Raw genomic sequence first — 12,423 nt, 5'->3', positions numbered from 1 at the left:
GCTGTAAGCTTGAGTCTTGGTTGGACTCAGCCTGGGGAGAGTACAGTATGACTGTCCGTAGTGAGCCACGCAAATGGACCGGTGTACGGCAGATAGCCTAGTTCTTGGTTGTTCATTTTTGTGTTGTTCCAGTTGCCAGCTTCAGCGTTTAAATGACACCTTTTATATGAGTTGAGCTCTTATTTAACTTAAAAAAAAAAGTTGAGAGAAACAGCCCCCTTTGACTCTGAAGGAAATTAAACCACAAGTCAAGATACCAATAGGAGGTTGTGGAATTTCTGTCCTGGAGATCCTCAGAAGTAGAACATAAAAATTAGGTCACTTAAGTAAGTCTGCTTGGAGGCTGATCAGGATGGCCTCTTGCAGTGTTCCAAGTTTATGAAACAACTCATGTTAATATTCATATACTGTTAGAGCATCAAGACAATCAGTCCTTTGTTACCTTATCCTGTGACTTCTTAAAATGTTTGACTTCCCTATGCCTGGAAGGCCTGCATCTCTCATTTGCATTGTATGATACTGTTGCTTGTGGAAATTTAGGAATGAGTGGGAGAGAGGAAGTAAGAGGGGTTGTCCTTTTAGAAAACATTTGGGCTCTCTGCTCCTCCTGTTCGAGAGTCAGCCGCATCTTCTTTTGCATCGCCAGCGCATCCCTGAGACACCATGGGGAAGGTGAAGGTCGGAGTCAACGGATTTGGTCGTATTGGGCGCCTGGTCACCAGGGCTGCTTTTAACTCTGGTAAAGTGGATATTGTTGCCATCAATGACCCCTTCATTGATCTCAACTACATGGTTTACATGTTCCAGTATGATTCCACCCATGGCAAGTTCCATGGCACCGTGAAGGCTGAGAACGGGAAGCTTGTCATCAATGGAAGCCCCATCACCATCTTCCAGGAGCGAGATCCCTCCAAAATCAAGTGGGGCGATGCTGGCACCGAGTACGTCGTGGAGTCCACTGGCGTCTTCACCACCACGGAGAAGGCTGGGGCTCATTTGCAGGGGGGAGCCAAAAGAGTCATCATCTCTGCCCCCTCTGCTGACGCCCCCATGTTCGTCATGGGTGTGAACCATGAGAAGTACGACAACAGCCTCAAGATCGTCAGCAACGCCTCCTGCACCACCAACTGCTTAGCACCCCTGGCCAAGGTCATCCATGACAACTTTGGTATCGTGGAAGGACTCATGACTACAGTCCATGCCATCACTGCCACCCAGAAGACTGTGGATGGCCCCTCCGGGAAACTGTGGCGTGATGGCCGCAGTGCTCTCCAGAACATCATCCCTGCCTCTACTGGCGCTGCCAAGGCTGTGGGCAAGGTCATCCCTGAGCTGAACGGGAAGCTCACTGGCATGGCCTTCCGTGTCCCCACTGCCAACGTGTCAGTGGTGGACCTGACCTGCCGTCTGGAAAAACCTGCCAAATATGATGACATCAAAAAGGTGGTGAAGCAGGCGTCGGAGGGCCCCCTCAAGGGCATCCTGGGCTACACTGAGCACCAGGTGGTCTCCTCCGACTTTAACAGCGACACCCACTCTTCCACCTTCAACGCTGGGGCTGGCATTGCCCTCAACGACCACTTTGCAGCTCATTTCCTGTTATGACAACGAATTTGGCTACAGCAACAGGGTGGTGGACCTCATGGCCTACATGGCCTCCAAGGAGTAAGACCCCTGGACCACCAGCCCCAGCGAGAGCACAAGAGAAAGAGAGAGGCCCTCACTGCTGGGGAGTCCCTGCCACACTCAGTCCCCCGCCACACTGAATCTCCCCTCACAGTTTCCATGTAGACCCCTTGAAGAGGGGAGGGGCCTAGGGAGCCCCACCTTGTCGTGTACCATCAATAAAATCCCTTGTGCTCAGCCAAAAAAAAAAAAAGAAAACATTTGATCTTTTCAGAGGATGGCGCTGAGAGGACACTTGGCATAGACAGAACTGACTTGACTGAACATATTAACAAAAGCTCTAAAGAACTACACTTAGCTTGTGGGTACTTCCTGTAAAGGACTATTGCATTGCCAGTGATCAAGTTTGCTGGCTTTAAATGATCTATAAAATGCTAAAAGGTTGCTTGGTTCAATGTCACTGGAAGCTATTTCACTTTAAAAAGTTAAGAAGACTGTTGGTATCCATATAACAAATCTGCCTATGTACCCCTGAACCTAAAATAAAAGTTAAGAAACAAACAAACAAAAAAAGATTGTCGGAAGTAAGATTTTAAACTCATCTGGCTCATGACAAAGAATTGAAAAGTCAAAGAAAAGGTTATTTGTGGAATGTCAAACCACAGTGAACATAGTTCTTGGTGACTTGTTGAATTTCCAGTATCCCCGGGGCCCTCTCTTCTCCTGCAAATTGCATCCAGTTCAGATGCCTACCACAGAGTGGCAAACCAGTTTCCTTCCCTCCACTGCCCTTAAAGAGACACAGCTCATGGCTTGTCAGCACCTGTGCGGAGGACTTGTGTTTTTAGGAACGGGAGGAATTGAAGGCTATTAAAGGTGCTCGGCAGACAGGAGAGCAAAAGGTAAAATTGGGAGACTTACCTTTACGTATTTATTTACTTTTTCGTGGGTAATTTATGAGGACTGTAAATTCTTTCATTCTTTTTCGAGTAAAGATTTATCTTACATATTTTGGCTGGGCACAGTGGCTCACGCCTGTAAGATTGCACCAGGCCACTGCGCTCCAGTGTGGGCGACAGAGCAAGACTCTGTCTCCAAAGAGAAAGTTTTACAAATTTAAATTAGAAGATTAAATGTCGTCTGCGACTCTCCTTCTTGAAATTGTCCAGTCTGTGCAGTTTGAAGACTTTTCCAGAGACCCAGAAACTAAATTACACTATCTTCCCTTTGTTTTTCTTCTCTTTGTCTTTTGTAGTGCATGTGTTATTTTCCTGGTCAGGGGAAAATGAAGGAGAGAACTCTAAGCTATAACATTTTGTTTTAGTGCTGTTTTCTTTGCTTATTCCGTTTTAAAAAGACACACTCATTAAAATAAAACCTACATTTTTAGTTATTTCTCTCCTTTAACATTTTGTGGAGTTAGTTTTGCCATGTGGTGGTTTTCTTTTTTTGAGATGGAGTCTTGCTCTGTCACCCAGGCTGTAGTGCAGTGGTGCAGTCTTGGCTCACTGCAACCTCTGCCTCCCAGGTTCAAGGATTCTCCTGCCTCAGCCTCCAGCGATTCTCCTGCCTCAGCCTCCCGAGTAGCTGGGACTACAGGCGTGTACCACCACGCCGGCTAATTTTTTTGTATTCTTAGTAGAGATGAGGTTTCACCATGTTAGCCAGGATGGTCTCGATCTCCTGACCTCATGATCCGCCCACCTCGGCCTCCCAAAGTGCTGGGATTACAGGCGTGAGCCACCATGCCTGGCCCTCCATGTGTTGGTTTTCAAGATGTTTATTTACAGCAGAGCCCTTTCTTTCAAATGAAATCTTGTGTTTAACCCTAATATAGGAAACAGGTTAAGAGCTGCTGCCCTGGGATGGGGATTGCCCGCAGCCTTCTTCTTGCCATGTGGTCCCTGAGGCACAGCTGAGCAGTCTGTTCTATAATCCACTGGCAAGAACACAGGATTAGGAGGCAGTGTCTGTTTTGCAGTCCCTAGCTCTGCCACCAAGACCTTTTGTCACTTTATGTCTCTGGATTCCTTTAGGAAATGATGACTTTGGGCCAGAGTCTCTCTGAGGTCCTTCCTGCCCTGACAGCCAGCAGTTCTGAGTCACACAGAGAGACTGAGGTGGTGAGGTGTTTGGTGACGCACAGCAAGAACAGGTCTGGAGAGAGGACGCATCACCCTGCGTTAGCATGAGTAGCCTTCACTTCATGCAAACAAAAGCTCAGGAATGAAAACATGCATGGGCAGAATTGCCCCTGAGGACAGCGTTTTCTGAAGTTTTCAGCAAGGCATCTGCAACCCTTTAGCACAGAAGAATCTTGTGGCGAAAAGGACTTCAATCAATTGTAGGTGGTTGTTTACCACTGATTGTTGTTGAATTTGCTGGTCAGCAGTGGTCTAGTTAAAACCATTTTCCCTTACTAGACAAAATTATGTCCCATCACTTTTTTGTTGTTGTTAGTTGGGAAATGCATCTGAGACATAGTTCAAGAATCTGCAGCCAATTAACACATTTGGTTCGAGAATGGAGATGGTGAGGCCAGGGTCAGGGTTCAGTTGCTATGTGGGCCAGTTAGCTGGGCTGGGCCCTCTGGCCAGACTGTACTTTTAACCCCAACCAACTGGCTCTCACATGTGTGCCATGGGTCACAGGGAAGGGTTAGAGGGCATGGAAGGATATCCCAACTCAGCCTTTCCTCCTGGGGCCAAGCCGAGCCTTTACCCTGCTGCCGGAGGGCTGGGCCTGGTGTACAGAGGGCACCCTCCCCATGTCTTTAACAGCGAAAGGGAAATGTGAAATACTCCCCACGGACCACTGTCTTCACGCCCACTGTTAGTGGACCTCTTCAGTCTGAAGACAAAACTTCCTCCTCTAAGTTAGAACAGGCATTATGGAAATAATGCTTCATAGTTCTCGTTGTGAGCATACTCTCCTCCTCTTTGGGAATTGGGTGAAGAGTTGGCATTAAAAGAGAAATTTGCTTCTCTTTTGGATATTTACTTCTATTGGATTTAGTTATAATTTGTTTCCTATAAAATATAGGAAAGACAAGTAGTTTGAAGTAAACGATCTTAGGCACTTTTGATGAGTAAAGTGTTCGTTTCTATTACACAAAATTCAAGCGTTACAGAATTCTAAAACTTACTTCTTTGTTTTTTTTTTTTTTTTTTTTTTGAGGCAGAGTCTCGCTCTGTCGCCAGGACTGGAGTGCAGTGGCCGGATCTCAGCTCACTGCAAGCTCCGCCTCCCGGGTTTACACCATTCTCCTGCCTCAGCCTCCCGAGTAGCTGGGACTACAGGCGCCCGCCACCTCGCCCGGCTAGTTTTTGTATTTTTAGTAGAGACGGGGTTTCACTGTATTAGCCAGGATGGTCTCGATCTCCTGACCTCGTGATCCGCCCGTCTCGGCCTCCCAAAGTGCTGGGATTACAGGCTTGAGCCACCGCGCCCGGCCAAAACTTACTTCTTAATCTCTGCACAAACCTACTCCCATGGTAGCCATCATCAAGATAATCTTGAATCAATTTTTAAATGGACATAAAAGTTAGAATTTTAAAACTTGTGATTTATTTTTCCCCCAGAATTAGTTGGGTATAGGGCAGTAGCTTCCAAAGTGTTTGTTTCAACAGTGAGTGCTTTCTTCAAAATGTTAAGTCAAATTCTAACATAGGGGGAGAAAAGATAAAAGCAGCAATGGCTGGTTGTAGCTGTGGAGGAGCTCTGCTCACTCCCCCTCTGCCCTAACCAGTGAAACTTACAGGTCCCTCTGCTGAGAGACCCCCTCTGCAGAGATACCTCCAACATGCCCTTCCCTGCTGTTTCAGTGGTTGAGTGTGTTGCCCTCAACTTCCCTGACCAACTCTTCTAAGCGGGGCAGCCGTAGTGATGCTTGTTTCTCTGCCATTCACTTGGGGTGGTTATTTTTAGTTAAGCTATAGTTAGTTGCAAACTTAAAAGCTAACCACCTAAGCCAACCAGTATTTTTTTATATCTTAAAATTGGACCTTTACATGTAAGTCATCCTTTCAGTTTAGCTGAAATGCCACATTCGTCACTACTCTTTAGTCTGTGCCAAGAAGTTTTTCTCCTTGTGGATTGGGCTTAAGGCTGTTGTTACTATAGTGCTTGCACCCACCATGGTAGACAATTCTGTTCATGGATCCTGTAGAATGAGTTTTTTCCTTGTATGTCCCGTTCCAGGAAGTTGAGTTCCTGCCTGTTTTCTCTTCCCCACTAGATAAGAAGCAATGCAGTGTTATTTCACACGGTCGGTCTTGGGTCCCCAGGCCTTTTTGGGACCCAAGCTGCGCAGCAGGACCGGGTGAGCGAGGATTATGGCCTGAGCCCCGCCTCCTGTCAGCTCAGCAGCAGCATTAGATTCTCATAGGAGCACACACCCTATTGTGAACTGTGCGTGTGAGGAACCTAACTTGCATGCTCCTTATGAGAATCTAATGCCTGATGATCTAAGGTGGAACAGTTTCATCCTGAAACCATCTTTCCCCACCCACTGCCCATAGAAAAATTGTCTTCCAGGAAACAGGTCCCTGGTGGCAAAAAGGTTGGGGACTGCTGCTGTAGATGATGCAAGAGTATCTATTAAACTCCGCATCTGTTAAATAGAGTATCTGTTAAACTCTGAACAAATCTTGAGTAACTCCTAGCCCTACAAAAGAAAAACACAGCCTCGTGTAAATGTTCAATTTTTAGGTCCATGCTGTGCCCACATGCTTGTCATTCGGCACTGAAAGTGGTCTTTTGCAGTCTTACAATGTCCTCATATATTTAGTTAGTGTGTGTGTATATATATGTATATACATATATACACACACGTATATACATATGAATATACGCACATATGTATATACATATATACACACACATATATATGTATATGCATATATACACACGTATATGTATATACATATGTGTATATACCTATATATATAGCATACTTTGTAGAATTATTTGGTGGAGCCTTGAAGAGCCTTGAAGAGATAGCTCAGGTATTTCATATGCACTAACTCCTCTAATACATACATCCCTCTGAGGTAGATGCTATTTTTTCTTTTTACTATATAGCCAGCTCTTACTTCACATGCTTTTCTGGGGGTAATCTCACTCTTACCTATGACTTCAGTCATCTCCTATATGTTGGCAGTTTTCCAAACTATATTGCCTGCGCTACTGGAATCCCCCCGACCAGGTTGCCCAGCTAGGTACTTCAAACCTTAAAAGCTTCAGCAGAGCAAAATGTCCTCCCTATCTCGTCTGATCTCCTTTTCCCCCAGTGTTTGGTCAAGACATTATCATCTGCCCACACGTGTATTCATCAACTGATATTTACTGAGAGAATGCATTCTTTCTCAGGCACTATTACTGATGTTAGGGATCTATATTCACAGACCCAAATTGATTAAAAGCCTTGTCTTCTGGGAGCTTACATCCTGTTGGATAGACAACTAACTTAAAAATTCAGATCTATTTCTGTACTTAACCTAGCTAGACATTTCTGTCTCTGTGTATCCGCTTTATCCATCCATATGGATGGACGTCAGGCAGTGGTGAGAGCTGTGGACAGGCAGTGCTGGAGGCACAGAGGAGTGTGTTGCACTTTTAGCAAGGGTGGTCAGGGAAGGAGATAATGTTTGAATGGAGATTTGAATGAACCAAAGGACAAGTATGAATATCTGTGATTTTGGGGGGTCTGCCTCACCCTCTGTTAGTCCTTCCCACTCAAGGACAAACAGGTTATTTTTGGATGTCACCCCAAGCCACAGTTTGTAAATGTGAGCCGTGAGATAAGTGGATGGACTTGAAACAGGGAGATAGACAAGCGAATAATTAGTGTGGTGGATGTGACTCCTACCACTCTCTGAGCCGCGTGAGCTCAGAGAAGGCATGGAGAGGGCAGAGGTGAGGGTGGGTTCAGAGAAGGCTGCACGGAAGACAACACTGAAGTTGGGTCTTGAGCAGAGTTTCACGCATAGAGCTGGGAAGGATATAGAGGCAAAATAGTTACAGAGGCAGATGCCCTGGGCCTCAAATCTGAGGTTTTCAGAATGCAGCATCGAATTCAGGGTCCACACAGGCCAAAAAAGGAGACGAGCACAACACCATGACCTGTGATGGGGAGTGTGCAGCAAACTCCAGGACAGATGAGCTGGGGATGGGTGTGTTTTAAGAGGACAATTTCCACGTATCTGATTTTGAGTGCTGCCTTTGGAAAAGGAAAGATGCGAGAAAGAACCAGAGGCTTTTCCACCTTCTTCTCTTTCCAGATGCCTCCAAAAGAGTGTTCCTTCCCTACGTCTCCCTTACTCTGTGTCTTGTCTTCTAGTTTTAATCTTGGCATCTGCTTTTCAGAAACATCGGTCTGTTATTACTTAAAGCTTATGCTTATATTTGGAATGCAGACCACGAAGAACTGTCAGGCACAGAAAGCGCTTGTCAGCACCTACAGCCTGAGTTATTGACTGCGGCCACCTGTTTGTCTGGCCTATTCCCCAAGAGTGTTGCACTCACCTGTCTGCCTGTAATGCCCTGTGTCTGTGGATCTTAAATAACCTATTCTGGAACAAGTAGGATATTTGATGAGGTTTGCACATTGCTCATGCTCAACACTATTCACGGTAGTTTCTGTCTTGCAAAATGATGATGTGTATATTCAAGGTTAAAAAAAAAAAGCAAGACGATTGAGTAATTGTCCTCTGGAGGAGGGTTCTCAGAATTGCCTATACACACTTGCTCCCCTGTCACTCTCCTTCATCACTCATAGTCTAGGGCTACTCTATAATAGAAGGAGTTCACAGAGATGGGTCCAGACACTGGTGTTTTGGAAACATACCCACTGGAGGATCCCCCCTGCCTTGGACAGCGTCACTGCTACCCAGTGCTTCGTTGCTGCCCTGCGATTCCTCCTTGCCTCCTGCGCTTTCTTCTCATGCTGGAATTCCTGCTGTCATGTTTGCCTGATGATTTTCTCCACTCTCATTAACCCAGTATTTCTTTCTTCTACATAGCCTGACTTTTCTAACTACTCTCTGTAGGGAATGTTCATGGTGCAATGATCCTTTTGTTTATTCAGTAAACATTTATGAATTGTCTACTCTATGTCATGCCCTGTGTTGAGTGCAAGAGATTTTGAGAGGAGTAAGCTAGAATTAGTTTTGTTCTCAAGGACCTTGTTGTCCCATAGATTTATAACTAAATATTGGGAAAGAGGTAAGAATTATGTGAATGAACATGGGCCCAGCTGTGTGGGACTAACAATAGCAGTGTTTTGATGTGCAAACCTGGCATGTTAAAAAGCAGTATAATTGAATGTGACTCGTGGCTGGCACATTATAGGCTATTCTGTTGTACCTAGATATTTAAAAACATACTCTGTAACAGCTTCACGTTGATGGGATAATGTTTGAATCAAGGAGTTTCTCCTTCCTTAAGAGAAGAAGGACTTTTTCCTGATTAGCAACGTTTGGCTTAGAGTCCGTGAGGTCTTTGGAAACTTGAACCTCAGTCTTTCACCACCGTGGTTGAGTGGCAGGGCTGGCATTGTTGGGGTTCAGGTTCCCAGCGTCTCACATGCATTTAACACAGTTCAGCCTTTGGCAAGCTGCCACTCTCTGTGCTTGGTAGATGGTTCATGAAACTTGACACTCTCATGCCTTTCCTTGAAAATCTTGCAAGGTTCAGCAATCCTTCGGTGGCTGACCCAGTTCTGTTAAACTCCTGTTGTCAGACACAATTGTGAGGTTGTCCTGGACCTGTTGTCAGAGAACACATTTCAGACTTTAAAAAAAAGTTACCACCAGCCTAGTTCTGGAGCAACGATTAATGCTTTGGCTGCAGAAACGAGGAGTGCTCTTTGTGCTTAGTATGCTGTCACAGACTCCCCTTAACATGTGGACAGACTTCCCCGAGCACTTGTTGTATCAGTAGAGCACAGTAAAGTAGAATTTGGACAATTACTCCTTTAGTTGACTCATGTAAATAGAGCCTTAGAGAGTGCGTCTACAGAAAATACAATGAGCTCTTCCTAGTCAGGTAGAAGGGATGGTTTTATGAGAGTAGCAGAGCTCTTACTGTATTTTTCTTTTAGCTAATTTTGCTTTGGTATTTGCCTCGGTGCTTCAAGTCTTTGGGGCCCATCCTTGCCCCTGATCTTAATATGGGGAGATGATACTTAATAAGAATAATGGTTGCAGGCATCTTATGTTGGTTGTTGCAGTATTGCCTAGCTGGAAATACACTGGCCTGCCTGGGGGGTCAGAAGTCCTAGATTGGAGCCCATATTCTAGCATTTACTAAGGGTGTGATTTAGCTTAAGTGGTTCAGATTCCTGGTTTATAAAATGGGGATAATAAAGATGTCTCTCCCCACCCACACTCCGGCCCCCTTTTAGTAATAGTGCCTATAAAATGAGAAAATGAATTGCAGAGTGTCCTGTGACACACAGTGCTCTGCTGTGAAGCTCCCATTCTTGCCGTGGATGGGCATAGACCTCAGGTCTCAGGGAAGGATTGTGAGAGGACAGTTGCTGAGACTTTCCCCCTCTGTAGCCTCTGTGATTATGACCTGCTGTTTCTTAACACACCCTAGAGGCAACGTGGACCACCTTGGGGCAACTCTGTTTATTACAAAGTTCTTTCTTCATTCAGCCGAAATTTACCCCTGTCATTTCCAAGGTAATTTTTTTTTTTTTTTGAGACAGAGTCTCACTCTGTCGCCCAGGCTGGAGTGCAGTGGCGGGATCTCAGCTCATTGCAAGCTCCGCCTCCCGGGTTCACGCCATTCTCCTGCCTCAGCCTCCCGAGTAGCTGGGACTACAGGCGCCCGCCACCTCACCTGGCTAGTTTTTTGTATTTTTTTAGTAGAGACGGGGTTTCACCATGTTAGCCAGGATAGTCTCGATCTCCTGACCTCGTGATCCGCCCGTCTCGGCCTCCCAAAGTGCTGGGATTACAGGCTTGAGCCACCGCGCCCGGCCTCCAAGGTAATTTTTACTCCTTGGTTCTAGTTTTACAGAGTAACATGAAACAGTTCAAATTAGTGCACTGCAAGTCTTAGCAATCTGTAACTGAGAAAGGAGACTTACTACTCTGCTTCCTGTTTTTGGCAATTCAATTCAATAAGTAAGTGCTGGTGCCCGTCACGTGGGGGCCGTGTTCGCTGTGCGGCACTAAAGGCAGCTATTGTTTCTCCTGACATCCGGAAGTGTAACAGAAGGGCATGCAGCCCAAATGGAGATGAATGGGAAGTGAAGACTTTTTAACTCCTTAATGTGCAAAAACACAGTAGTTTTAATTTTATTTAGGATGTTTGTTGGAATAAACAGTGCCTACTTTGATTGGACTATAAGTGGCCACGCAGACTAATAATATACGTATATACAGATAAAGACCAATATTTACATGAACCCATGTGTTTACCAGTAAGTGAAAAAAAAAAACCCATATTTGCATTTAGGAAAATGGAGAAAACGTGACCTGGCAGCGTGAGAATACTTTTGTATGTGCTCTAATTGATGTTCTTGTGGTCAGCACATCCAATGAGAGGATCCTGAAGTGTCTTCTCAGTGATTAGAGGGACCACACTCTTTACACTGAGTTTTGCACGCTGATTTATAGAATCCAAGACAAAAATGAACAAATGAAAAAGCAGTACAGCCTTAGCAGTAGGTGCCCCTAGCAGTTCTTGACCCCTGTTACTGACTAGCTGCATGCCTTTGAGGAAGCCAGGAATTCGTTTCCCTCATAGTTAAAATGAGGCCAACATTTTCTCTCCTGCTTGCATTATATAGTTGTTAGAATAAAATGTGATCATGTATGCGGATTTGAATATTAATACCACTTCTTGCAAGCCATGTAACTTTTGGTAAGATTAAGTTTATTTTTGCCTGCCTCCTCATCTTTAAAATGGGATAATACTGGTAGCTACTTCGGGGGTTTTGTGAAAGCAAATGAGTTAATTCACAAAAATTGTTTTTCAGAAACATTGGTCTCTTATTACTTCATAAACTTCAAGTAATAACAGACCAATGTTTCTAAAAAACAGATGCCAAGATTAAAACTAGAAATAAAGACACTATTCTAATACATAGAACAGTGCCCGACAGTCCTAATATATTAACTTTTTGGGTGAACGTTGGAAGTGTCTGTGACTTAGTATATTTTTAGTATACTGTATTTTTGAAATAGTGTATTTAAAAAAAAATGAAAATCACACCCTGTAAACGAACCAAACCCAGAACAGAATTGGCATGTTTTTATCTTCCTGATTACTTTGGTGGTTTCACAAGATATTACTTCTTTGTCAAAAAAGCTTAATCATGATACTAAGAACCTATTCCTAAATGCCTTTTATCTTCAAAGCTTTGGGTCAAATTAATTTATTCCAGAAAATGCTTTTTACTGCCAGTGTGAATTTGGAAAACTTTAGGTGGGAACTGGGATACAATTCTGCCTTCTCTGTTACTGTTAGGTTCTTGACTGTCTTAACTGTCCAGAGCTTTGCTTGCTTTATGTGTAAAAAAAGGAGATTTTAAAAAATGTTATCTTTGAATTTTGAACAGTACCAAGGTTGAAGTGACTCATTTTGTTGTGACTCATTTAGCTTTTAGAAATAAGGAAATGTTGATCAAGAACTCCATTTATAACAGACCCATTCATAATAATCCTAGTGGCATATTTCACAGAAGCCATTTCCAGATAAAAATACTGATCATTACTTCCCCTAAAGGGTAAAATAAAATTGTGGGAAATGCTTAGAATTTAGCAAGTAATTAAGTTAACAAAG

General features: G+C 44.2%; 1 protein-coding gene and 1 pseudogene across 3 annotated transcripts in view; both read left to right on the top strand.

The window, feature by feature from the left end:
- The window catches only part of LHFPL2 (LHFPL tetraspan subfamily member 2), a 166,181-nt gene that overhangs the window by 65,342 nt on the left and 88,416 nt on the right, over positions 1-12,423 (top strand). The window lies entirely within an intron of this gene.
- On the top strand, positions 576-1,884 carry LOC117065304 (annotated as a pseudogene). The gene has a single exon (XR_004429877.1). The product of XR_004429877.1 is annotated as a glyceraldehyde-3-phosphate dehydrogenase-like (transcript).

The sequence above is a fragment of the Trachypithecus francoisi genome, unplaced genomic scaffold (genome assembly GCF_009764315.1).
Source record: "Trachypithecus francoisi isolate TF-2019V2 unplaced genomic scaffold, Tfra_2.0 Lachesis_group2, whole genome shotgun sequence".
NCBI lineage: Eukaryota > Metazoa > Chordata > Mammalia > Primates > Cercopithecidae > Trachypithecus > Trachypithecus francoisi.
Note: the sequence above shows the minus strand (reverse complement) of the source record. Positions and strands in the feature narration are given on the sequence as shown.